The sequence below is a fragment of the Bubalus bubalis genome, chromosome 6 (assembly GCF_019923935.1).
Source record: "Bubalus bubalis isolate 160015118507 breed Murrah chromosome 6, NDDB_SH_1, whole genome shotgun sequence".
Classification (NCBI taxonomy): Eukaryota; Metazoa; Chordata; class Mammalia; order Artiodactyla; family Bovidae; genus Bubalus; species Bubalus bubalis.
Genome location: NC_059162.1, coordinates 113,377,299 through 113,402,362, shown reverse-complemented (window position 1 = coordinate 113,402,362; position 25,064 = coordinate 113,377,299).

The window sequence follows — 25,064 nt, the reverse complement described above, 5'->3', positions numbered from 1 at the left end:
GAAGTGAAAGTTGCTCAGTTGTGTCCGACTCTTTGCAACCCCATGGACTATACAGTCCATGGAATTTTACAGGCCAGAATACTGGAGTGGGTAGCCACTCCCTTCTCCAGAAGATCTTCCCAACCCAGGGATTGAACCAGAGTCTCCTGCATTGCAGGCAGATTCTTCACCAGCTGAACCACCAGGGAAACCCAGGAATACTGGAGTGGGTAGCTTATCCCTTCTCCAGGTGATCTTCCTGACCTAGGAATCGAACTAGGGTCTCCTGCATTACAGGCAGATTCTTTTCCAGCTGAGCTACCAGCAGGATCAAAGGGGAAATCCCAATGGAGTCCAATGGTCTCCCTGAGTTGAGGAAAAAGACATCGAAGCTTGGAAAGGCAAAAAAAGTGACTAGAATTTTCCTGGTAAAATACTAGAAGGGAAAGAGCTACTGAGAGAAAGAGAATTCTGGAGACTGCCAAAGGAGAGCCTTCAAACCTTGGGCTGAATGTTGACCAGTGGGGGCTTTGCAGGTGGCGCTAGTGGTAAGAACCTGCCTGATGTGGGAGATGTAAAAGACGTGGGTTCCATCCCTGGGTTGGGAAGGTCCCTTGGAGGAAGGCATGGCAACCCACTCCAGTATTCTTGCCTGGAGAATCCCATGGACAGAGGAGCCTGGTGGGCTACAGTCCATAAGGGCACAAAGAGTTGAACACGACTGAAGTGTTCAACACTCGCACGTTGACCTGTGAATATGTGAGAAGAAACTGTGTCCAGGATAAGAATCACCAAAAGTGGAGGCAGGAGGATTCCCCAAGTCCACAGAGTTGGGACTAGCTTTGTTCCCCTCCCCACCCCACCCCCCACCATGCAGAATGGAAAGACTTTGTGACGTATGGGGCCTTGGGTAAAATCTTCAGAGTGTTGCTTTAGTATTTAGTAAAGTTTATACTTTACTAAAGTATATACTTTAGTATTTAGTAAAGTTTCCTGGATGACCCCTAACAAAGCTTAAAAGCAGGCTCAGAAATATCTAACCAATCCCAAGCAATCTAATCAACTGATAGAATAAAACGCAGCACTAATAATAGAATACAGAAAAAAATCTAGCACTCAAGAACAAAAAAATGATAATGCCCTGTGTCCATCAGAAGCTAACAGACAAAGAGCATGAGAAAACGTAATCAGTAGAAACTGAGCCAGAAATGAGAGCCATATTAAAACTAGCAAAAAGGATGATAACATGGCTATCATCAATAGTCTACACATGTTCAAGAAGGTATTAGAAAACAAGAGTGTGATGAGGCAAGAACTATAACGTATCAAAATACCCAAATAGAACATCTGGAGATGAAAAATAAAATATCTGAAACGAAAAATGCACTAGACAGAATTAATATCAAATAGGTGCTACAGAAGAAAGGATAAATGAATGTGAATACAAAGCAACAAAAACTATTCAAAGTGAAACAAAAAGAAAAGGGACAGGAAAAAAAAGTTCAGGCCATCATTTACTATGGAACAAATTAGCTGGTTTAATACACAGGCATGGAATCCCAATAGAAAATGGCAGAGGGCAGAAAAGATATTTGAAGAAAAAATGGCTATCTATAATGTTTTCCAAATTTGATGAATATTATAAACCTTCAAATTGATAAAAGCCAAGCAAAATTAACTTGAAGAAAATCATAACAAGGTACATAATAATAAAATTTCTAATGACAAAGAAAAATACATATTAAAAAACTGCCTAAGAGAAAAGATAGGACTTCCCAGGGGGCCCAGTGTTAAAGAATCTGCCTGCCGATGCAGGAAACACAAGAGACACAGGTTCAATCCCTGGGTCAGGAAGATCCTCTGGAGGAGGAAATGGCAACCCACTCCGGTATTCTTGCCTGTAAAATTTCATGGACAGCAGAGCCTGGCAGGCTACAGACCATGGGGTCACAAAGAGTCAGACACAACTGAGCAACTGAGCTCTACCACCAAGTGGAAAGATACTTTATGATCAGAGAGAAACAGATAATAATGACATCAGACTTCCCATCTGAAGTTATACAAGCCAAATGACAGCGAGGCAGTATTTTTATAAAGCACTGTAAGAAAAAAACTCTCAACCCAGAATTTTTCACTCAGTAAAAGAATAAATAAAAAAATATTTTCAGAAAAACAAATACTAAGTGAATATATTTCTATCAGAATTCTATTGCAAGAAATATTAAAGGAAGTCGTTTGTGCAGAAGGTACCAGGTGAACACTTGGTTTTATCAAAAGGAGGACAGAGCACTGAATATGATCATTACTTGAGTAAGCAGAAAAGGCATTTTTCTATCTTTAAAATATAATTACCCATTTATTAAAATTAATAGCATGCTATTGGCTTGATAGCATATCTGAAAGTAAAGTGGATGGAAATAACACAAAGTGTAAGAGAGGGACTTCCCTGGTGGTCCACAGTGCCTAAGAATCCGTCTTCTCATGTAGGAGACATGAGTTCTATCCCTGGATGGGGAACTAGGATCCCACGTGCCACTAGGGAACTAAGCCTGTGCCCCACAACTACAGAGAAGCCTGCACACCGCAACTGGAGGAGCCCAGGCCCTGCAACAAGAGCATGCGTAGCAAAACAAAATATCTCACAGGACGCAACGAGATCCTTCATGCCGCAGCTAAGACCCAACGCAGCCAAATAAATCCGTATTTTTAAATGATAAAAAAAAAGTGCAAGAGACAATGGAAATATACTGTTGTAAGTTCCTGCATTATATGTAAAGAGCATGAGCGCATGCTAAGTAGCTTCAGTTGTGTCCGACTCTACGACCCCATGGACTGTAGCCTGTCGGGCTCCTCTCTGTCCATGGGGATTCTCCCAGCAAGAACAGTGGAATGGTTGTCATGCCCTCCTCCAGGGGACGTTCCCGACCTAGGGATCGAACCAAGGTCTCCCACGTTGGCAGGCAGGTTCTTTAAAACTAGCGCCACCTGGGAAGCCTCATATGTAAAGAGGTATAATATTATACATATTTGCCAATATTACATATTTTTATATGTGTATAAATGTATACATATATATTTTTACATAAGAGAGTAGGCATGTGTATCAGAGTTCATCAGAAAGGGAGAACTACTGCAAGTCTATATATCTGCATGTCTGTATTTGTTTCCATGTATTTCTAAGGATGCTATCTTTGTGTTTGGTACTGAAGGCTGAGTCAGAAAGGTCAACTGACTTAAAATTGAGGTGATCAAGGCTGCAACCCCACAAAGGTAGACAGACGGCAAGTCTTCAGAGAGCAGCGGAAGTCTGCAAGTCATAGACTCACAACATTCTTGATGCCACCAACCTCGTTAGAAGCAGGAATCCTGCAAAAACCAGAGCCCTAACTGAACACGCACCCAGCCAAGGGGTCAGAGAAGCCGAAGGAGGATCTTGGGGAAGGTGAAGGGCTTGCAGCCCAGCATCCCTCATGCGGACAAAGTGAGAGGTGAGCCTACTGCTCAGGGAGGACACACAGGACCTACAGGATGACTGCTGCATCCTTCTGCCTTCAGAGCCTCCCAAGAACGTCCTCTGTGGTCCTCTCTAATCAGAAACCTGTAGGAAAGGGAATTCTGGGAAATATAGATCAACCTAGCCAAGTTGACACGTTACAAAGCCCCAGCTCCAAATTGTTTTTAAAATTTTACCTTTTTACCTCTAAATACTTCAACTTTTATCCCAAATTCCATTCCTAAATGGTAAGAGAAAACAGCCATATGAGGAATTATCATGACAAATGCTCAGCTTCCCTGTGTCATATGGATTTAAATGTCTGAAACAAGCCCCCATGAACTGATGCAGTCTGATTTTACTCTTATTTAATAAAATATCTGTGCTTTTAAAAAAAGAGTTTGTTCAATTTATCTGGCCCAGTCTAGCATTGATTTTTATTTTGCTCCATCAAACACAGATTAAGATTATCAGGCCCATTTTGACAACAGCTAACCTTTTTTCTTCAGGAAAAAAAAAAAAAAAACAAGTTAACATATAATTTCCAATGGGGAGACTGCCACCCAGCTAACAGCTTGAGTTTTAAAATGAATCCATTGACAAATGGCTTTTTCTTTCACTCTCAAGCTGTTACGACAAAAATTTCCATCCCTTACACAGAAAGCATTCCAAATCATTCTTCTTAAAGATCTGTGTTGGTGTACATACGAGATAACTCTGTTTCCAGTTTTGTTTTCATCTCTTGGCACTCCTTGGGTAGGCCCTGCTATAGTGAAGATTAAAACCATTAAAAAAATTTTCGTATGGTCGCCTTGTCTCTCAGTAAAGTCAGAATATCCCTTCAGCCTCTGAAATTTCAGCTGAATTAGGAGCAGCAGATGAAGAATTTATAAGCAAGCAAAACTTCATAGCAACAAGTAATTAAAGTTGGTTCTAATTGTAGGACATTTACTTGGTGATTGTTGTTGTTCTTAAGAAAAATACAGCATGAAAGAATGTCTCAGAGTTTGGAGGCACCCAAGGTGGCGATAAGTAAGACACATTCATGCTACATTCAGTCATTCAAAAAGTGGGTGCATGTGTTATATTTGATTAAAAACTTTGCTTTGAGAATGACAGCAGAATCAGCTCTTTGGTTAAGCCTGGGTTGAACTCCACACATGTGCATCTAATCTGCAAGCACCCCGGGTGGATTCTTCCCTAATGATCCTCTCTATCCCTGGTGGTGTGGTTTCTGGAATAGATCACAAAAGCTTGTTTTACCCCCAAACATCCAAATTACAGCTGTAATCATACTGTTACAACTACATTTAGCTGTGTTGTTTTGCAGAAAGTGAATTCTGAATTTCAAGTTTGATGCCAAGAACACATCTTCCCCAAACCCAAAAGCCAAACAGGCAACTGTAGAGGGTTTAAATTTTACTTAGTAAAATATAACTCTAGGTTGCTGCTGCTGCTGCTGCTAAGTCGCTTCAGTTGTGTCCGACTCTGTGCGACCCCAGAGACGGCCCACCAGGCTCCCCTGTCCCTGGGATTCTCCAGGCAAGAACACTGGAGTGGGTTGCCATTTCCTTCTCTAGGTTAGCACTTCCCAAACCTTCCTCTGTGAAGCCTCGCAAATGAGTGGGGGAAGGTGAAGACTGACCAGATAAACTTGGGAAATTGCAGAGAAGGAAAAATCATTTCTCCTCTACTCATCTGAATTGAGACCCCTGTAATAAAAGACAGATTACAAGGGAAGAACAAACTGAAGTCTATTAACATATGTATCTCATATACATTGGGTTGGCCAAAAAGTTGGGGTTTTTCCATCAGTTCAGTTCACTCACTCAGTCGTGTCTGACTCTTTGTGACCCCAAGGACTGCAGCACACCTGGCTTCCCTGTCCATCACCAACTACCAGAGCCTGCTCAAAGTCATGTCCATTGAGTCAGTGATGCCATCCAACCACCTCATCCTCTGTCGTCTCCTCCTACTGCCTTCAATCTTTCCCAGCGTCAGGGTCTTTTCAAATGAGTCAGTTCTTCACATCAGGTGACCAAACTATTAGAGCTTCAGAATCAGTCCTTCCAATGAGTATTCAAGACTGATTTCATTTAGGATGGACTGGTTGGATCTCCTTGCAGTCCAAGGGACTCTCAAGAGTCTTCTCTAACACCACAGTTCAAAAGCATCAATTCTTCAGCACTCAGCTTTCTTTAGAGTCCAACTCTCCCATACATACATGACTACAGGAAAAACCACAGCTTTGACTAGACAGACCTTTGTCAGCAAAATAATGTCTCTGCTTTTTAACATGCTATCTGGGTTGGTCATAACTTCTTCCAAGGTACAAACGTCTTTTAATTTCATGGCTGCAATCACCATCTGCAGTGATTTTGGAGCCCAAGAAAATAAAGTCTTTCACTGTTTCCATTGTTTCCCCATCTATTTGCCATGAAGTGATGGGATCGGATGCCATGATCCTTGTTTTCTGAATGTTGAGTTTTAAGCCAACTTTTTCACTCTCCTCTTTCACTTTCATCAAGAGGCCCTTTTGTTCCTCTTCACTTTCTGCCATATGAGTGGTGTTATCTGCATATCTGAGGTTACTGATATTTTTCCCGGCAATCTTGATTCCAGCTTGTGTTTCATCCAGCCCCGCGTTTCTCATGGTGTACTCTGCATATAAGTTAAATAAGCAGGGTGACAATATACAGCCTCAACATACTCCTTTCCCAATTTGGAAACAGTCTGTTGTTCCATGTCCGGTTCTAGCTGTTGCTTCTTGACCTGCATACAGATTTCTCAGGAGCCAGCTAAGGTGGTCTGGTATTCCTATCTCTTTAAGAATTTTCCTGTTTGTTGTGATCCACACAGTCAAAGACTTTAGTGTAGTCAATGAAGCAGAAGTAGATGTTTTTCTGGAATTCTCTTGCTTTTCCTATGATCCAACAGATGTTGGCAATTTGCTCTCTGGTTCCTCTGCTTTTTCTAAATCCAGCTTGAACATCTTCAAGTTCTCAGTTCATGTACTGTTGAAGCCTAGTTTGGAGAATTTTGAGCATTACTTTGCTAGCATGTGAGATGAGTGTAATTGTGTGGTAGGTTGAATATTCTTTGGCATTGCCTTTCTTTGAGACTGGAATGAAAACTGACCTTTTCCAGTCCTGTGGCCACTGCTGAGTTTTCCAAATTTGCTGGCATATTGAGTTCAGCACTTTCACAGCATAAGCTGTTGCAGAAATATAGATGTATATATGAGATGTGCGTGTGCTCGGTCGCTCAGCTGTGTCCAACTCTTTGCAACCCCAGGAACTCTAGCCCACCAGGCGCCTCTGTCCATGAGATTTTTCAGGCAAGAATACTGGAGCAGGTTGCTGTTTCCTCCTCCAGGGGATCTTCCCAAACCAGGGATCAAGCCCGAATCTCCTGCATCTTCTGCATTGGCAGGTGGATTCTTTACCGCTGAGCCACCTGGGAAGCCTCATAGGTGAGATTTTTGTTCTTGTTGTTCAGTCTCAAAGTCATGTCTGACTCTCTGCAGCCCCATGTACTACACCAGGCCTCCTTGTCCCTCACTATCTCCTGGAGTTTGCTCAATGTTCATTGAGTCAGTGACACTATCTAACCATCTCATCCTCTGCCACCTTCTTCCCCCTCTGCCCTCAATCTTTCTCAGCATCAGGGAATAAATCAGCTGTTCACATCAGGTTGCCAAATATTGGAGCTTCAGCTTCAGCATCAGTCCTTCCAATGAATATTCAGGGTTGATTTCATTTAGGAGTATGAGATATACATGTTACATATACACACTCAGGGAAAAGTAAGTAATTTCTGAAGGTGGCCTAAGCCACCAGCTTAAATACCATCTGTAGCTAAAGAGAGTGTATGTGGGGTGGGAAAGGCTAGTTACAGAGAAGATCCTAGTTATTTTGAATATTCGGCTCAGAGTCTTCTCCACTGATAGAAGTTTCCTGTGAAAGATTTAAAGCCATCTCTCTCTTCCTGGTAGAGAAAGCGAGACAAATTTATAAATAGCAATTTCCTTTATACATGGAAATTTCCCTTTCAAAAGGATAACTTCCATTCCATTTTCAGAACTTCTGCTGTATCTGCTCTTTCTCAAAATACTCAACTCAAAATAATCCTTATGCCAAAGAGGAATATTTTGGGGTAGAATATTTTGCTACTCTTCAAAATGCTGCATACCCTCTCAGGAAATTTCAGTTCATATTAGTAAGTGGTAAAAAGTAATTAAAGAGGACAGTTATGTGATACCAGCAAACTTTATTCATGATGTGGACAGTTTCCTTTTGGAGAACTGGAAAATGAGCAGAAGGCAGGAAGCTTTTATGGGATAAATGATAAAGAACAAGAAAGAGGAAATTAGATAATATCTGATTGATGAAGACCATATAGTAACCTTGTCTGAGGTAAGAAGGTACAAGAAAATTAGAGCTAAGAATGTGCTTGGCTTTGGAGGAATACTGACCAGATACATTGCTCTCTGGTCCAGTGGGGGGACTTATAGAGACGCTAAACTTATCAAAATTTCGGTTTGCTGATGTGGCACCCTGGACTGGAGTGGCTGTATCTTGGACCTAGAAATTTATTTCAACAAATATCAATTCTCCCAGGCATGCCAAAATAAAGGCAACTGCTTTACTTTTATTTTTATGTTTCCCGAATATATTTGACTCCAGAATCCCTTTTTTATAGGGAAAATCTTTCAACGAGCCTTGGCAAGGTCAAAGTTTGAGGAACCAGGGCTCCGTGGAGTGAACCCTGTGAAACAAGGCCCTACAGTCACTCCCTGGGGGAAACTGAACCACTGGGTCTCAAACTTGGACGCACCTTGAAATCATGAAGGGAATTTTCAACACCCAGCTGATGCCCACGAGTCCTGGCTGCCTGGGCATGGGTGTGGTCTGGGTATCAGGACTTGTTCTGGCTCCCAGGCCATTCTTAGGAACAGCAAGCCCTCTAACTTGCTCCACGGGGCAGACTTGAGGCCAGAGTTGTTGACTTTGGTTCTGACCATCAGTGTTGACAGCCCATGGCCTGTGCCTAAGTCCGTCCAGGCTACATAAGATGCCTGTCGGGGTTACGAGCAACACTGGCAGATGGTGATTCATAAACCAAGTCTTTGCTGTTGCTTAGTCACTAAGTCTTGTCAGACTCTTTGAGACCCCACAGACTGTAGCCCACCAGGCTCCTCTGTCCATGGGATTCTCCAGGCCAGAATATTGGCCTGAGTTGCCATTTCCTTCTCCAGGGGATCTTCCCAACCCAGGGATCACACCACATCTTCAGCATCAGCAGGCAGTTTCTTTACTACTGAGCCCCCAGGAAGCACAAAACCAACTCTGTCAACCAACAAAGTTTTAAATCTCACAAAAAGTACCATCGTTTTGCTTTCTATGATGTCATCTACTAATTCATGACCTTTAGAATGTGACCAAGGCCACATTATGATTTTCATTGGCCTTTACTCCATTAAAGTATTAAAATTCATATTTTACAGCTCCACTGAAATGTGTTAGTCACTCAGTTGTGTCTGACTCTGTGACCCCATGGACAGTAGTCCGCAAGGCTCCTCTGTCCTTGGGGTTTCCTCCAGGCAAGAATACTAGAGTGGATTGTCATGCCCTCCTCCAGGGGATCTTCCCAACCGAGAGATCGAACCCAGGTCTCCTGCATCTCAGGTGGGTTCTTTACCATCTGAGCTACCAGGGAAGCCCCCGATATATTTGAAGTGTTTATTTAATGCTGGAAATTCACCCTAGGGGACAGAAGGATGTGAGAGGAAAAGGCACTGCAATTAAGCCGATCTTGGAAATGATGAGGTTTCTGTTTTTTTTCCTCTCTCTCTCAAATACCTTTACTTTAATGTAACTGAACAGTCTGGTGGCTATGAAGGACGAGAGGCAGGATGCGCCCAGGAGGAGCGGGGCCCTGGGGTCTGGCCACTCCACTGACTATAGCAAGGCCTCCAACACGAGAGCCCGAAGCAGCTAGAAGGCAAAGGTCTCCTGAGGTTCCCACATGAAGGCACCATGTGTGTCTAAAGGGCTCCCCTGAAAGCATCTCTGAACAGGGCTGGGCAGAGCCACTCCAGAGTCTGGCTCAAGACAGTGACCCAGAGAAGCAGTGTCCAGGTCTCGAGGCCACAGGGGTCCCTCTCGCCCAGCCCAGCACTGACTCCACACAAGTAAGACACGTGGTCGGTCTCAGAGAAAGAGGGACTTGCCACTGAAATAAAGACAACCGCTAATACAATTGCAACTGAATTAAAAACTAAAACATTTTATCCAACACTAAAAGTTCTTTTTAAATATTTTTTTTCTTCTGCTTTTAACAGAAATGTAAACATTTTCCTGGGTCCCTAAAGTGCAACGTGCCCTATGCCCTCTATTGTCTAATGAAGAAACCAAGCCTGATACAGCTTCATTAAAGGAATGGGGAAACCACATGTTAGATTATGCGTGGTACATTGGTAATGTGTAACCAGATGCGTAACAGCTTACCATTAGGTTTGAGTAAACAGGACTCAAAGTCACCATCAATCTGAATTGCAGACTCATCCACTGACCCAAAGGAGGGGCAGAAGACCAGAGCAGTACGAACTGGTGTCTTAAATACTAAGAAGTAGAGGCCTTGTTTGGCTTTAGGTGAAGTCATTTAATGAGGTTTTTGCTACTGTTGCAGCAGCGTTAGTGCTTCTCTCGTGTCCAGCTCTTTGCGACCCCCATGGACTGTAGCCCACCAGGCTCCTCCGTCCATGGGATTCTCCAGGCAAGAATACTAGAGTGGGTTGCCGTTTCCTTCTCCAGGGCATCTTCCTGAGCCAGGGATGGAAACTGCCTCTCTCGTGTCCCCTGCGTTGCCAGGCGGATTCTTTACCACAAGTGCCACCTGGTGGAAGGGTAGAGATTCCTGTCACTCAAAATGTGGTTTTCCTCCCAGGAGTACCTGGACTCATCATTTGGAAACTTGTCAAAAGTGCAGATTGATGGGGTGAAGGACACGCTACCCTCAAATATGGAACCTTGGCATATTGAGTTTTTATTTTTTAGCTGGAGGAGCTTGAGAAAGCAGCAGAAATGGCAAGGTCACTTTGACCTTCCCTCTCACCCATCTGCCCTGGACACAGAACCTTCATGTGAGAGATGATTTCCCTATGTCTGGAGCAAAGAGCATACTTGTCTCCAAAGGCACAGAAACACTGAGAAGAATCTGAACCAACAGACTTTGCCAAGTTTCTCCTAGTTTGTGTCGTGGTCTGTGTGCGGCTTGGAAAAGAACGTCCAGACAGGAGACAGAATGAAAGGAGAATAAAGCTTATTAGAGTGGAGGAGGGGACAGTCACTGCCAGTATCGTGGGCCAGCTTCCTGACACTCAGGGAGAACCGACCTTGGACGTGGGTTCTTGGTTTGTTTCTATTGCCAGGGGATAAGGAGTGGGGTAGGGGTCTTGCGAGTCATTTGCTGATTGGAGGAGCTATGTGCACTGGGCGGGAGAAGAGTAAGGCAAATACCTTTCCCTTATATGGGGATCTGGGGTAGAAGGGGAGACAGGCCATACTACTCAGATCAGATCAGTCACTCAGTCGTGTCTGACTCTTTGCGACCCCATGAACCGCAGCATGCCAGGCCTCCCTGTCCATCACCAACTCCCGGAGTTCACTGAGACTCACGTCCATCAGTGATGCCATCCAGCCATCTCATCCTCTGGCATCCCCTTCTCCTCCTGCCCCCAATCCCTCCCAGCATCAGAGTCTTTTCCAATGAGTCAACTCCTCGCATGAGGTGGCCAAAGTACTGGAGTTTCAGCTTTAGCATCATTCCTTCCAAAGAAATCCCAGGGCTGATCTCAGGAGGGTCCAAAAATTCCTCAATAGTTACAACATGGCTTGGGGGTGGGGGGAGAGCGATAGCATCTGGTTTTCTCTGTTCCTACATTCCAAGACCCTTCTCATTCACCTTGTTCTTCCATCCTTGGGACACCACAGTTGGTACACTTGCCTCACACTTTTTGATTTATATTTATTTCTACACAACTGTCCACTCTTCACCAAACCCAGAAAAAAAAAAAAAAAGATTCAGGTTTAACTGTCTCTTTGGGTCTTTGCTTCCTCATGAAATTTCCCATGTTACGTAAAATTTATAATAAATATATTTGTGTGCTTCCCTCCTGATCACCCATCTTTTTCAGACCCAGTCAAGAACCCCAAGAGGGTCAACATTTTCCTCCTCAGAAAGAATCTCAAGTGCAAGCTCAGACCTACACGAAACAGATTTTATATTTTAATAAGAACCCTGGGGTGGTTTGTATGCACATCAAAGTTTGAGATGCACCCTATGAATGAAAAATATTGCTTGCCACATCAGTAAACAAAGGATGTTGTAGCCCAAGTCATCCCATTATAGCCGCCCCAGTGGTGAGCCCTAAGGGAACGCAGGATGCAGGCAGTATGCCTCCCTCCATCTAGCAATTAGCAGTTGCTGCCATGCCGCACCCCTCCCTTGGTGCATCTGAAGAAATTCAGGATGAGAAAACACAGGATGCTGGCCCCAGATAGCTGAGGTACATATCAATGAAATGATTTCAAAGAGACCAGACTCTTGCATCTTCACATACACAGAAAAGCACTAAGTACCTTAACCTGGGATGTCTGGTTTTCCTTAATTAATAGTAACCTTTTGATGTTCCAACTGCCTGGTCTTTGTTGCAAAAACTCCTCTGTATCCTGGCTCCTCACTTACCTCTTCAGAACAGTCTCTTCAAGCTGAGATGCTATGTCCAGGCTTAAGCCCTCAGGTTTGCCAAATAAAAGATAGTTCTCCACTTTTAGGTTGGGCATTTTTTCAGTCAACAACTCTATGAATAAACCATTTAATGAGGCATAAGAATTGGTGATTTCTTGTTCTAACAGAAAGCAAGGGAAGAGGAGGGGGAATTTCAGAGACAGAAAACCTATTCATTCAAGTCAGAAGCCTATAAGGTTAACTTGGCTCATGGAGGAGCTTTGGGTGGTCAAGGGAGTTTTCAAACAGTATCAACCAGAAACATAATGTGAAAATAGCACAAAAACTGTAAAAGAAGGTTGAGGTGTCCCTGTAGGGGATTTTGACCCAATGAGGGGCAAGACATCATCTCTTCCAAAGGTCTTGACCTCCAGGCTGGGATTCCAGGAGGAGGCCATGATTTCTTGGTTGAGGGGCTGGAAGGAGTCAGAGCAAAACAAACTGACACAGAAGCCCCAGGCAGGGAGCTGAGGGCACAGACATCACCCAGGCTGCAGCACAGGACATGGCAGGCTCCAAGGGCGGAGAAGGCATCCAGGGCTGAGGCGCTACAGGTCCTCCCTGAGGCTCAGATTCTATCTGAAATACCCCAGAAGCAGGACTAGGGCAGAACTATCAGGAAATGGGCAAGGAAGGCTGGCGTGCTACAGTCCATGGGGTCACAGAGGGTTGGACACAACAGAGCAATTGAACAACAACAATAACTTCTACTCGGTTTTCAGAGCTTTTGCTACGTCTGTTGTTTCTGAAAAAATAACCACATTTTGGGGAGACAAACTCTGCTCCCCTTCACGGTCCATGAGGATACACAGGAGACAGGGGTAAAAACCACAAGTCCATAGGAGATGTCACTTGGACCTGAAAAGTCTCCTCAGCCACCACTTGCTCTTAAAAAAAAACAAACAAACAAAAAAAAAAAACAAAAAACAAAACACCACTACACATCGACATAGTATGCTGAACTTGCAAAAGGATCTTTTGAATGTTTGCCACAAGAAAAGTACCAGGCTAATAGTTACTCCCAATACAAAATTTTACACTTCCTTTGCTTTTCCTTCTCTGCCTTCTTTTCTGGTTTTGTGAGCAATTAGATGGCTTCTCTCCACCCCCATGAGTTGTGGCTGAGATGGTACAAAACTCTGCCTCATCATTTGGCTTCTAGTTGACAGAATAGTAAAGTATCAAATGTTGGCCCCTCTTATTTCATGTTATTTTTTAAAATGCATTATTTATTTTTTGTGTATGTCAATGCACCTGGGATGAAATTAAAAGAAAAACAGAAAATGTTACATAATAAAGAGTAGATCCCTCCTTCACTTTCTCCAGCTACACAGTTTCCATCTTTGTCTCCTGGTTTTCATTGATTCTATAATTTCTAATGCCCGTAACCAAGTGCTTTGGTCTTAACCCCAGAGTGTAATGAATTCAGCCCTCACGGGTGGTCTTTTTGCTTTATTTTTTCCCATTGACCTTTCAAGTAGCTGAATGTCATCTAGTAGTTTCTTTAAAAGCAACTCATGGGAACGCTATTCTCTAAGCTCTTGCAGTTCAAAGATGCTTTTCTGCTGCTTTCATTTGTGACATAAGGCACAGGAGGCTATAAATTCTTGTGTCATGGGGTTTTTCTTTACTACTTTGTAGGCTTTGCTCTGTCACTTCAAGGATTGATTGAGGCTGTGAGTTCTCTGAGCAAGACTGATTTTCCCCACCAAGAGGTCATTTGATCTCTTGGTCTAAGTGTCCAAAGGGTTCTTTCTTTCTAAAGTTCAGTAACTTCACTAAGATGAGCCTCCACATTGATGGTCCAATGTAAATGTTTTCCTCTAGGACAAATGCTGTGATCTTTTGACCTGAAGAGCCACTTCTTTCTTTAATTCTGGAAATTGGGCTTGAATTGCAACTTTAAATATCCTTCCTGCCCATTATTTTGTTATCTTCTTTTGAGGCATCAGTTACGTGTGTGTTTGATCTCCTTTGTCTGTCTTGCTTATTTCTCACTTCTCTCCAATTCTTTACAACTCTTGGCTCATGTTGGTTTCATTTTTCCTGTCTTTCTCAATCCTGTCCACGTAAGCTTTGGTCTGCTTTCATCGGCAATGCTTTCTTTCTGTGCGGCTCCCAGTTTGCTTTTCTCTTCTATTGTCAGGTGGAAAAGCTTTCCTTTCTTTTCTTCTAGGTTCTTTGGCTGGTCTAATAATTAAACTGATGTGAGACAGAGTAATGGGAGAAAAAGCAAATTTAATTTCGTACATACAGGTTCTAAAAATATAAGAACTAAGGCAATGTGCCATCCTGAGCTAATGAAACAGAACAGAGCCCGTGGTCCTTCCCCCACCGGCGGTCCCATGTCCTCAGCCTGCCTTTGTCTGTGGAGAAACTTTCACCAAAGAGTAAGTTTGATCAGAGAAGTGAGAAAATGCAGAAACAAAGGAAAATAGTCAAAGGAGACCGAATAATAATAGCTTAGTCTTTAAGTATAGTCAAGGACCTCCTCAAGGACTATAGATAACATTCTGAGCCGTATTCTGTGAGCTCTCCTGTAGGTACTGAAACCCCCACCAGATGAAAGTAGTTAACTACATGATGACCAGACTGTAGCCATAAGGGAAGCTGCCACAATTCCGAGAACTGGCCTCACGGAAACGGGAACAAACCAAGTCTGGAACTGAAGATTGATTGCACTTAAAGCAATCAAGAAGACATTGGTCAGACCACCAATGATCAATTTCAAGATGACTGTCAGAGCTGACTGTGCTGTTTCTGCATATAGCCCCCTCCCTCTGTCTATAAAAGTTCTTTCCCACTGATTGTCAGTTGTGGGGAGGGGTGTCAGCCTTTGGACAGGAGTCTACTCCTGCCTCCTCACCCCAGTCACTGGCATCCAAAATTAAGCAAACTTTCCTTTCCACCATCCTGGCCTCTCTATTGGATTTTGGGCAGCTAGCAGCCAGACCCCACTTTCGGTTACACTAAGGAATGGGATCTGGGCCTGGGGCTCTGAAGAGGACGAAGGCCATTCAAAGGAGAGGAGAGGAGCAGATGCAATTAGATGTTGCCCTGCCATACCGACAGGCCATTCAGATAAGAGAAATGTCCCCATCGATGAACCAAGCAGGAGGCCCTCTCCTCCAATGTTCCCCACAGAGACCCACAGCTCTGACGCAGTATTAACCAGGAGCCAAACCTGCAACAACCACCCAGCTGAGCCCTGTCCACCTCACTGGCCCCCTGGAAGGTAGGAGGGCATAGTCTTCAAGTAAGACATCCTCTCTCTGTTCCTCTGTGTCTCTGTCTCTCTCTGTCTCTCTCCTTCTTCCCCCTCCCTTTTCCTTCCTTCTCCTGCCCATAGACCACAGAGATTCTCCCATCTGTTGCTGCCCTGGGCAGAAATGTTCACCAGGGTCTCCACTACAATTTGGTGGACAACCAGGAAGATAATTTTTCCAATCCATTGGTAACAAGACAGGAGTTTTGATTCCTAGTTGATACTTGTGTTTCTAAGTGAAACTATTTCAAACTCAGAGTACAGGGCACTGAATCATTCACACCATTTTAAAGCTCAACCAAAAACTGGTTTCTCACTATCTTTGTATCCCCAGTGCCAGGCACCTGACATACAGTAGATGTCCAATAGGTATTTTAAAGGCTGTTTAAATATATGCATGAATAAGTTTCCTCTGGAAAAGTAATGCAGTAGGTCACACAGGGCAGTTGTGTAATAAATTTGTCCTAAATGTCAGGTCTGCTGTTGTTTTCCTTTTCCCTTCAGTTCCAGGATTTGAGAGGACAGAGATCTCACCACTGATTTCCCCAAGGTGCCACAAAAGGAAGTCATAAGACAGCTTAATTTCGTTAATCTTTCATCAAACCTATTTTGGCATAGTTAAAAACATCACATTTCAAAAAAACAGGTGGTCCAGAAAAAGATAACCAAACATGTAGTCGTATATATATATATATATATATATATATATATATACACACACACACACATAACTTCTTATTTTGTATTGGGGTATAGCCAATTAACAATGTTGTGATAATTTCAGGTGAAATTATCACAAAGGGACTCAGCCATACATATACATGTATCCATTCTGCTCCAAACTCCCCTCCTATCCAGGCTGCCACACAGCATTGAGCAGAGTTCCATGTGGTATACAGTGGGTCCTTGTCAGTTATCCATTTTAAATACAGCAGTGTGTACATGCCCATCCCAAACTCCCTATCTCTTGCCCTCATCTTTCCCCCGGCAACCATGAATTTGTCCTCTAAGTCTGTGAGTCTCTTTCTGTATTGTAAGTTCATTTGTATCATTTCTTTTTAGATTCTACATATAAGGGAAGTCATATGATATTTCTCCTTTTCTGTCTGACTTACTTCACTCGGTATGACAATCTCCAGGTCCATTAATGTTGCAGCAAATAGCATTTTTTCATTCTTTTTTAATAACTGACTAATATCCCATTGTACCAAACATGTAGTCTTCATGGAGGTAACAGTTGGCATCAAGAAATAGGTTTTCAAGGTCCTAGTGGTGTGCTTTTTCCTGTTGTGGCAAAACGCACATCTCAAAATAGCAGAAGGTAGGAGCCGTGAGAATATTCACACAACGTAGTGAGAAAAATTCCATGTTATCAGTGTCTTTCTGAGGGAAGACAGGCACTCCCTGCTTCCCGAGGATTTCCCCTGGAAATGATATGGAATATACTGAGGAATTCAGCACTATGATGATATGAGGCATTTAACTCTAAGAAGAGAAAAACTGACTGAGATGAGAACATTTTAAGCTGTGTTCAAGAGTAGTTTCATTATGTAAATAAACTATACCCAGCCCATATTTGGTTCAAAACAATATTCTTTTAAGAAAACAAGAATTCTTAATATCTAATTGTGTTTTTAAGACTCTGGTAACTCAATTGTCAAAACTGTTTTCCTCTACCAAATAAAGGTCAATACCTGTAGTTGAAAAAAAAAAATACACTTTTTATTGTTTGTCTCTGAAAAATTCACTCGTTTTATCATGATGAGCTCTCTCTCCTTCTTGAGTACCCGAGGCCAGCATCACTGGTCTCCGGAGCTTACCTGAGACCCGTCTGCTGCCCACACACTACCTGCAGCTGGGACCTTGAACCACCATCAGTTCATGATGGACCCTGCCTCAGTGAACCTTCAGGTGAGACCCCAGCCCCAGCCGACACCCTGAGCGCAGCCTGTGCGGGACAAGTCAAGCCACACTCGGGTTCCTGACTCATAGAAACTATGAGATGACAAAGGTGTATTATTTTAAGTTGCCAAGCTTAGGTAGTCTGTTACCCAGAAATAGATAACAATACAGCATCATTTGGAAGCTCTCTTTTCCCCACATGTCTTATATACTGTATTCATTTTCTAAGACTGTCCTAAAAAGGTTCCACAAACTGGATGGCTTCAAACAGCAAAAGTGTGTCCTCTCACAATTCTGGGGGCTGGAAGTCTGAGATCAGTGTGTCAGTAGGGCCAGGATCTCTCTGAAATATGTAAGGAAATCCTTCTTTGCTTCTGCCTGCCTCCTGGCAGTTGCTGCAAGGCTCGGTGTTCTCTGGCTCGAAGCTGCGTTACCCAGTCTGGGCTTCCATTGTCGCGTGGCTTCCTCTCTGCGTGTCTCCGCCTTCACATGGGAATCTTCTCATAAGGACCCCGATCACACTGGACTCGAGCCCACTCTTCTCCTGGATGACCTCACCTCATCTTAACTAATCACATCTGCTCTGACCCTCTTTCCCAAACCACACTACATTCTGAGTCACCAGGGCTGCAGACCTCATGTATCTTTCTTTTGGAGAGGGGGACACAGACAAAATTCAACCCATAACCTAGAAAAGGATGTTTCTAACTAGCATGATGCCATTTTCAGAGTTAAACAACTCAGAAGCAGCTTAATCTCTTTTGACTACCACCTTACACAGAAAGTAAAGGTTTGTGTTTTTTCTGATCTGTGTCTGACTTATTAAGTAGAAAACAAAAATTGAGAATTATTGGGGACATCAATCCCTTATAATATTTGATGACACTCAAAAAAAGAATACCCAATGATGCAGGACTGCAGAATAAACGTTTCAGCCAGTGACCTTTCTGATGTTTCCAGTTGACACGGTTATTGCTCAGTGAGGAAGGTGACAGGGCATGAAAGGATGGCATTTTGTCTTTACCACTAATGTGGGTAATAGAAGAGCTGGGGGGTTTATGGATGTGGAAGATGACAGTAGTTGAAGAAGAAATAAAATGTTTGATGTAGTTTCCAGATGAGTGTTTTTATAATGGTACCAAGACCTGACATTTAGATAATGCTCTACACTTTACATTTGTATCTGCCCCCTGGCATTGTGCCTTTTACGTAGTAGGCACTCAACTAATCTAACTGGTCCCCCATAACAAGCTGGGGCGCAGCTCAGGCAGAAAATGTGCTGGATGGGGGTTATTGCCTTCATTTTCAGATGAGTGAGCAAAGGCCTGGGGACACCAAGTTTTTCAGAGTGACATTGAAATGACCTGTTCAAACCTGTATAGATAATATGGAGAAACAACAAAGCTCTACTGTATAGTATAGGAAGCTCTATTCAATATACTGTGATAAAGCATAGTGGAAAACAATAGGAAAAAGAATATATACATTTATAACTGAAATTCTTTGCTGTAGAGCAGAAATTAACACAACATTGTAAATCAAACCTACAATAAAATTAAGGGAAAAAAAAAAAAAAGAAATGACCTGCTCAGGATCTTTTCCAGGTGTTAAAACCAGGTTGTCTGATTCATGACTTAGTAACTTTGTTCATTAATGTCCAGAACAACAACAAAAAGAGGCGTGTTCATGTAGGAAGGAATCGCGGGTTCCCTGAAAATGAGACAAAAAAGAGTGGTCTACACTCTTAGAGAAAAGTCTAGGTATGTGGCGGGGAGGGGAGGGGAGAGACCACAGCTTTCTCTTATCTCTTTATTTTCTTCCCTATAATGCACAGGATGGGTTTCCCAAGTATTGCTAGTGGTAAAGAAACTGCTTCCCAGTGCAGGAGATGTGGGTTTGATCCCTGGGTTGGAAAGATCCCCTGGAGGAGGAAATGGCAACCCACTCCAGTGTTCTTGACTGGGAAATCCCATGGACAGAGGAGCCTGGTGGGCTCCAGTTCATGGGGTCGCAAAGAGTAGGACAAGACTTAGTGACTAAATGACAAAATAGTAACATAATATTAAGGAAAAATAAATTTAAGTAATTTAGGTAAATTGTCCCTGGGTCTTAGGATTACAGTGGGCAACTTGAGGACCAATGTGTACTGGCTGTTCATCAACTTCAAAAGGATGTTATGTGGAAATGTCATCTTTATTGATGATAGTTTTACTGCATCAGACCTTTCCTCCCAATATACAGCGCTATTAACTTTTCCCAAAAAGGGGATGGTGGCACAAAGATGCCAAGAAGAAGCAAGCGGGGATGTTACTCTGCATCCATCATAGTTTTTGGCGTGTGTGCCTTTGAGTGCTGATACATTGTGTTGTACATGTGTGTATCAGTTCAGTTCAGTTCAGTCGCTCAGTCGTGTCCGACTCTGCGACCCCGTGAACCACAGCACGCCAGGCCTCCTTGCTTGTCACCAACTCCCACAGTTTACCCAAACTCGTGTCCATTGAGTCGGTGATGCCATCCAACCATCTCATCCTCTGTCGTCCCCTTCTCCTCCTGCCTTCAACTTTTCCCAACATCAGGGTCTTTTCAAATGAGTCAGCTCTTCGCATCAGGTGGCCAAAGTATTGGAGTTTTAGCTTCGGCATCAGTCCTTCCAATGAACATCCAGGAACGATTTCCCTTAGGATGGACTGGTTGGATCTCCTTGCAGTCCAAGGGACTCTCAAGAGTCTTCTCCAACATCACAGTTCAAAAGCATCAATTCTTCAGTGCTCAGCTTTCTTTAGAGTCCAACTCTCACATCCATACATGACCACTGGAAAAACCATAGCTTTGACTAGATGGACCTTTGTTGACAAAGTAATGTCTCTGCTTTTGAATATGCTGTCTAGGTTGGTCATATCTTTCCTTCCAAGGAGTAAGCATCTTTTAATTTCATGGCTGCAATGATTTTGGAGCCCAAAAAAATAAAGTCTGTCACTGTTTCCACTGTTTTCCCATCTATTTGCCATTAAGTGATTGAACTAGATGCCATGATCTTAGTTTTCTGAATGTTGAGCTTTAAGCCAACTTTTTCACTCTCCTCTTTCACTTTCATCAAGAGGCTCTTTAGTTCTTCTTCACTTTCTGCCATAATGGTGGTGTCATCTGCATATCTGAGGTTATTGATATTTCTCCCGGCAATCTTGATTCCAGCTTGTGCTTCCTCCAGCCCAGCATTTCTCATGATGTACTCTGCATATAAGTTAAATAAGCAGGGTGACAATATACAGCCTTGACGTACTCCTTTTCCTATTTGGAACCAGTCTGTTGTTCCATGTCCAGTTCTAACTGTTGCTTCCTGACCTGCATACCGGTTTCTCAAGAGGCAGGTAAGATGGTCTGGTATTCTGATCTCTTTCAAGTTCTAATTATTCAATAGCTAATAACAAGCTGATAACAAACTTCTCATGGATCTCCTATTTGATTGCACTGATCAGTTTCTTTCTACATTAAATTTTCAAATCATTTTCAGATCCTAAGTCAGAATTATATAGACATGTTTTGTAAGCTTATGGCAGGCCACAGTCTCTTATAAACTCACAAATGACACACCACAGCTAGTAGGGTAATGATGCCATGGTTTACTTTAGTGTCTCTAATTATAATCTTGTGTATCAAGATAGCAGTTCAAATAAAAATTAAATGTTTTAGTCAACTGAAAAAAAAAAATGAGACTCCTGGTATGATTGCATTAGTTTAATTTGGTTGTGATATTTGTAGTTGTTATTCTGGCAAGGTCTTGACTCCAAAGACCATCTCCAAATGATGTATGGAGACTTCATGTGGTTCAGACACGTTTTCCTCAATCCTTAGAAATAAATGTGCAAATGCGTTTCAAATGGTTCATCTAAACAATAGCATGAGGGTAGAGTCTTGGCAATCTTAGAGTTTGTTTAGCCCACTACCCTCATGATTCAGAATGTGTCACCAAGGTTAAGTGATGCAAGCATTTCTAAGGTAAAAATAATTATTGCTGTTGTTTAGTCACTAAGTCATGTCTGACTCTTGCGACCCCATGACTGTAGCCTGCCAGGCTCCTCTGTCCATGAGATTTTCCAGGCAAGAATACTGGAGTGGGCTGCCAATTCCTTCTCCAAGGGATCTTCCCAACCCAGGGATCAAACCTGAGTCTCCTGCATTGGCAGGTGGGTTCTTTATCACTGTACCACCAGGGAAGCAACCAAAAAATAATAATAATTATATGCTAGCAAAATGCAAGTTGAATCCCAGATCCTTTGAGTCTAGATAAATACAGTTTTCAGTGATTTTTTTTTTTTTCTATGCTGATCTCCTCACAGCAGAGATGCCCATAGACTTTTTGTGCTAACATTACTTCCAGCCTCTGTTACATTGATGTTTTTAAGCATTCAGGACGGAGCAGGAACCTGACCCAAGGCACATTTGTTCTGGATGCTTAAGGATGACTTGCTATGTTTCAGGGTTTGCTTTTAGAGTTGAGACCAATAAAAGAGAAGGCACAAAGAAACACATTTTGATATATATCTGGTGGCAAAACTGAGGGATGTGTACTAATTATGACTAAAATATATCAGATGGGTGACCGGAGAGGTAAGTACTAGGTGGTACCTTGTTTATAGAAGGTTGTGTTTCAAGCTCACAAGGACAGCATTTGTGAGCATTGTTATGTAAGTGAGTCACAGGGTTATTGAAAGTTTTGTACCAACTAGCATAAAATAATATTTGCAGAAATTACAGGCCTTGAGTGACAGGCTTCCTGCAAAATAGGCTTATGCAGACTGAAAGATGTATGCAGTCCAACCCCCAGAAGTCCCACCCCACCCCCCATAGTCCCATCCCTGGGAAACCCTCCTACAGAAATGATCACATGCTCAAAACGAATATTCACGTGCATGTAATGCTTTTTATTTAGTTAGCTCAATTTTCAAATATTAAATATTTTACAACAGAGAATTGATTGGCTTCCTTATACTACAGAATAGTGTGCTGTCATTAAAAACAATTATCACAAGATCTAATAGCATGGGAAAATGTTTATAATATAATTAGTGTCAGTTTTCTCAGACTGTCATGACAAATTACCCCAAGTGGGCGGCTTAAAACCACAGACATTTATCCTTGCACACTCGTGGAGGCTGGAAAGAAGGGGTCATCCAATCTGTTGGCAGGGCTGGCTCCCACCCAAGGCTCTAAGGGAGAACCACTCCCAGCAGCTGGAGGTTCAACACATTTGCTGGCTTGGGACTATATGGCTCCAGTCTCAGCCTTGTCTCCACATCACCTGCACCTCTGTTTGACCTCATCCTTCTTATAAGGCCACCTGTCACCAGGATTAGTTGTTGTTTAGTCACTAAGTCATATTCGACTCTTTGCGACCCCATGGACTTCAGCACCCCAGGCTTCCCTGTCCTCCACTATCTCCCAGAGCTTGTTCAAATTCATGTCCATTGAGTCAGTGATGCTATCTAACCATCTCATCCTCTGCTGCCCCCTTCCCCTCATTCCCTCAATTTTTCCCTGCATCAGGGTCTTCTCCAGTAAGTCAGCTCTTCCCATCAGGTGGGCAAAGTATTGGAGCTTCAGCTTCAGCATCAGTCCTTCCAATGAATATTCAGGGTTGATTTCCTTTAGGATTGACTGGTTTGATCTCCTTGTAATACACCAGGTTTAGGGCCCATCCTCAATTTATGGCAATTTCATTTTGAGAAACTTAAATGAATAATGCCAGCAAAGATATTTTTTCCAAATAAGATTATATTCATGGGTTCTGTGAGGACATGTCTTTTGCGGGGTGGATGGGAGCATAATTCAACCTATTACAATTAGAAAAGCAGTATATAAACTTTATACCCCTTCCCCTGTGGCTCAGGGGTAAAGAATCCATCTGCTAATGTAGAAGATGCAGGTTTGATCCTTGGGTCTGGAAGGTCCCCTGGAGAAGGAAATGGCAATCCATACCAGTATTATTGTTTGGGAAATCCCATGGACAGAGTGGGCTACAGTCCATCAGGCTGCAGAGTTGAACACAACTGAACAACTAAACAACAACAACAAATACAAACTTTATACAGTCCCCCCTGAACAACATAAAAATATTTATATACATACATATGTATATGTGCATGTGTATATATATATATATATATACACACACACACACACACCTGTAATAGGATGTTAGAAGGGAACTGGGGGGACCAAATGACCATGAAAAAACCCCAAACTGCCCCCAGATGCACAACTTCAAAGGGATTGAAGGAACCTGTGGTCCAACACCTGGGCCTTTTAGCAAGGAGGGGTTTTTTAAGCATCAGAGAGAGGCCTTGTGGAGGCGACTGGGGAGAGGTCTCTTTGGAGAGAAGGGTGGCCTTGCTATGGGCACCCACCCTTGGGTCAGGGGATAGAGGATGCTAATTCTCAGCCCAGAGCCCAGGGAGAGAGTCAAGCTGAGGCCCGAAGTGAAGAGAAGGAGCCAGACTTTGGACTGGGTCCTATTGCCCCCAGGAGGTGAAGAGAGCAGAAGTGCTGACCCCAGGCTTTGGGGGCAGGGTCAGGGGAGGGCTTCCCTGGGGGTCTTTCGGCCCTGCAGGGTTGACGGGGGCAAGCAATGTGTGGGTGTTTCCTGGGACCTCACATAGACTAAGGGGGGAGGCCGGGGCTGCCACAACAAAGCTCCGCACTCGGGTGGCTTCACACAGCTGAGGTTTACTGCTCACAGTCTGGAAGCGTCTGCAGGGCGGTTCCCTGTGCAGGCTCTGAAGGGGGCTCTGTCCATCCTCCCTCCTGCCTCCTGGACTCCAGCGATCCTGGGAGATCCTGGGAGATCCTTGTGGACAGATCACTACAATCTCTGCTGCATCATCACGTGGACATCTCCCCTCTGTCTCTGTGTCTTCTCTTCTTATAAGGACACCAGTCACTGGACTAGGACTGTTACCAAGTAACAGCTCAGTCTGCTCGCCACAAGATAAGTCAATGAATCCAAGACAAGGTGCTGGGATCAGGAAGGGACTTTATTCCGGAGCTGACTACCAAGAAGATGGCAGGCTAGCGCCTCAAAATAACCCTCTTGTAGGGGGCCTCATTGCCAGGTTCTTTTATGGATTAGAGATGGGGGGAGGTGAGGAAACAAAGTAAAAGTCTATTCAGTTCTTCCAAATGTCTCCTAGAGAATGGCAGGCCTCAGGCAAGGGATGTGTTAGTTTCACTTCCTTACTGTACTTCACAGGTGGGCTCAGGTTATCTCCCTGAAGCAGGCCATTATGTATGTTTATAATAACAAAAAAGAGTTAAAGTCACAGAAGCTCAGTTCAGTTCAGTCTCTCAGTCATGTCCAACTCTTCGCTACCCCATGGACCACAACACCCCAGGCCTCCCTGTCCATCACCAACTCCTGGAGTCTACTCAAACTCATCTCCATTGAGTCGGTGATGCCATCCAACCATTCCATCCTCTGTCGCCCCCTTCTCCTCCTGCCTTTAATCTTTCCCAGCATCAGGGTCTTTTCAAATGAATCAGCTCTTTGCATTAGGTGGCCCAAGGATTGGAGCTTCAGCTTCAACATCAGTCCTTCCAATGAACACCCAGGACTGATCTCCTTTAGAATGGACTGGTTGG